Raw genomic sequence first — 3,913 nt, forward strand, 5'->3', positions numbered from 1 at the left:
ATCCACCTCTCTCCTAATTCTCCTATTACTATCTAGCTACCCTCTCCTCTCAGTCTCCTTCGGGTCATGTCTTCAAATCCTGGGTGTTCCCCAGATTTTTCTCCTGGGCCCACTACTCTTCTTTTCACCTAGTGATCTCATCAACTCTCATGAATTCAATTAGCATCTCTCTGCTGGTAATTCTCATATCTACTTGTCCAGCTCTAACCTCTCTACTGACCTCTAGTTTTGTATATCCACCCTTTTAGATACCTTTCAGATATCTCAAATTGCATATCAAGTATATATCATAAACCTGACATCTCCAAAACTTATTTCACCATGTTTCCCCCCAAATCATCCCCCTAACAAAATCCCCTAATATTGTCAAGGGTACCACTATCCTCCCAGTCCCCTGGGCTCAGAAGATAGGTGTCATTCTCAACTTTTCACTCTTTTCAAGATAATTTGTGTGTCACAATTCTTAACTTTAGAATCAATTTATGACATGGGAGACACTAGCCCAGGACTGCTCACCATGGCATGCCCTCATCAGAGAAGCTCTATGAGCAATTAGCCAAAAGAAATGTGAGATGTACAAAATTAGAGAAGCTACCCCAAATGTCCATAGGGACTTTTGTGTCCAATTTTTGACAAAGCATTCCAAGCTCTGATCAGCCACAGTGGGACCTACTGTAACTTGACTCTAATATAGTGATGTCATTTTGGTCCGCTGAAAACGGACAATAAACCAACCAACTTTCCTCAGGCAGTCCATCTTTTACTCAATTGTCAAAATGATCTTCCTAAACTGAAAGTCTGAGCAAGTCATTCTCTTATTCAGTGAACTCTAGTGGCTCCCTATCACTACCAGGACAAAGCAAAATCCTTTCTTTGGTCTTCAAAGCCCTTCAAAATCCAGCTCCCTTCTACTTTCAAGTTTTCTTATGCCTACCACAGACTCTTCAATCCAATAACACTGGACTCTCTGCTTTCCCTAACAGAACACTACAGCTCTTGGCTCTGAGCATTCTTTCTGGTTGTTCCCCCATGCCCAGAAGTTCTCCCTTCCCTTCTTCATCTACTGGCTACCCTGACTTCCTTCAAATTCTCACCTCCATTAGGAGGAAAGTTTGCCTAATCCCTCTTAATTCCAGTGCCTTCCTCCGGTTAACTTCTGCTAACCATTTCATTTTTGTCTCCCATTGTGAGCTCCTCAAAGGCAGGAACTACCTTTTGCTTTTCTATTCCAATATTTAGCAAAATGCCTGGTATATAGTAAGTGGTAATGCTCATTGACTGACTGACAAAGGGGATTTTTTTGGTTAAAAAAAAAAAAAGAATTACTGTTTGAGCCAAAATTCTGAGTTTTGGGGAGGGAAGGGAGTGAACTGCCCTGGACTTCTGTGTAAATAAACTTAAGAGAGTAAATACCAAATGACTCCGGGGACAGAATATGGGAGGAGGAGAGGGCAGGATTAGCGAAGCATTCTTGTGGAGATGCCCAAAGTGGGGAAATGTTGGTGCTGAGAAACAGCAGGTGAGGTGGGAGTGGGGATGGGGTGAAAAGTAAGAATAGGCAAGATGTGGCAGGGGAAAAGAAGTTCAAGCAGGGAGTAGGCAGAGATCAGGAAAGGCGTGAAGTATCTTGGCACAAAATTGTAACTCTCTTTTTGATCTGTAGTTGTCATGTTTGTGTCCACACAGTTTTTTATTTTTTCTGCAGTGTTTGTCATGCTGGTACTTGAGCTATATTTCTTCACTTTAACCAAATATTCTCCTTTATCCCTCCCCTTTCCCCTCCCTCCCCCCCTCCCTCCCCCCCCCCTCCCCGGTTTAGAAACAATTTTACCACATTCAATAGTACTGAGCAGAGAGGATTGGAATCTGGAACAGAAATGGTAAGGTCTTCAGTCTAAATCAAGAGAGAAGCATAGAAAAGTGAATGGAGGTTACAGACAGGGAAGATGAAGGAGGTCACAGAAAAGAGAAGGGAGTAGTTGCACATCAGAGATTCTGAAATATTTGACAGAGGCAAATACAACCGTCCTCCTAAGTACAGTGTTTTTCCTCTATCTGACTATCTGTCCAGACTGCTAGGAAGAGTGGGATTGGATACCACCCTCTATACCCTTTGACTATTTTTGTCATCTTGGTCTGGAATGGTCACATGTCTGGACCTGAATCCCATGTATTATGTTCTTCCCTCTGTACTTCCTACCTGAAAGGATTCATTCTTGGGCATTAATTCGGCATCCCAATAAATAAAACAGCAAAAAATAGTCATAAATCATACTTGCTAATTTTTACAAAGTCCTTGATAATCCAATGCCTTATTTGATTTTCACAAAGACCTTCCAAGGTTAGCAGAAAAGAAATCTCATGATACAGGACTTGTGATTTTTGCAGGGAATGGAACCCCTAGTATTCTTCCACTAATTCAGATGAAAAATTCAATTTATAATTTGAGAAAATTTCCTGAGGAGCATTGAATGTTTGCTCACGGTAACAAAACTCATACATATATTATAGGACTTGAACCTAGAGGTATCTGACACCAAATCTAATTTATTCCACTGCTCTAGGATCCTTTCTGAAATGAGGAAACTGAATGTCAAAAAGGCAATATGATGTTCAAGGTTTCATAGCTAGTTATTGACAGAGTCAACATTCAGGTCTTCTGAGTCCAAATTCAGCACCTTTCTATACTATGTAGAGGTAGGATCTTAGTGAAGTTGAGAATGAATGGTCTTAAATTCATTGGAGGAACAGGTGGACAAATGCACTCACCTGTGGCAGGGAGTACGGATAATCAGATGAGTCCTAATGCTGTCAGAGTTAGCATACTTAGTCTCTGTCTTTGGTTTCCAGTTGCCATGATCTTTCCTCTGGCAATGAAACTATTTCATAGATGACTCTTCAGAGAAAATAGCCCACATGGTAGTTATAGTGGGGATTGACTCCTCCCTGGGAAAAGGAGGAAGGAAAAAGGGAGGAGAGAGCACATGACAGGCAGGTATCTGCAACAAGTGAATGAAAGACCAGTCCCTTCCTTTTCCCAGCATTGTATAACTAAGTGTTCCACAATTAGGAATGTTGTATAATTAAGTGTTATACAGCCAAGAGTGTTGTATGCTCTTAGAAGAGAGAGAGATAGCACAATATCCTCTTGAATAAGTTCTTTTTCTAACGGGCTTAGTGACCGATGCCCACCATCTGTCCCTCTGTGGAACAGGGATTCTTAACTTTTTGTGTATCATGGACTACTTTGGCAGTCTTTTAAATTTTATGGAGCCCTTTTACAGAATAATTAAAGAAAATGCTCAATTAAAGGAAATGCTAAATTCTAGTTAGAGATTAATGAAAGTAAAGATGAAATGTTGTTTTGTTTTGTTTTTCCCATTCAAGGTCACAAATTTTTTTTAAATTAAGAATTAAAATTCCCATGTTAAAAAGGAGGTAATCGCAAAAGTGATATCATAAAGGATTTAATTTACATTCTTACATTGGAGAGTGATACTTTTAACTCAGAACATTTTCATGTTTATGATAGATAGAGTATATATAGATAGAGGGCAGGGGTGTGAATTGAATATGAAGGGATAATATCTTTTTTTAATGATGAAATTAAAGGTTGAGAGAGGAATGTACTGAGAGAAAGGGAAAGGAAAAAGTAGAATGCTGCAAATTATTAGCATAATAATATATTAATTATAATATGTTATATACAAACATATCAATGTTATATATAAATTACATATAATGTAATTATATAATTATGTAATATTTATATTGTTAATATAATTGCATTATATATAATTTATATATTAATTATTATTGTTGTTATTGTTATTGTTATTATTACCATAAAAAAGAGGCAAAAAAGGATTTTTACAGTGGAGAGAAAGAAGGGAAGGTGAGGGTGACTGAGTGA

Source organism: Antechinus flavipes, chromosome 2 (genome assembly GCF_016432865.1).
Source record: "Antechinus flavipes isolate AdamAnt ecotype Samford, QLD, Australia chromosome 2, AdamAnt_v2, whole genome shotgun sequence".
In the NCBI taxonomy this organism is placed as follows: Eukaryota; Metazoa; Chordata; class Mammalia; order Dasyuromorphia; family Dasyuridae; genus Antechinus; species Antechinus flavipes.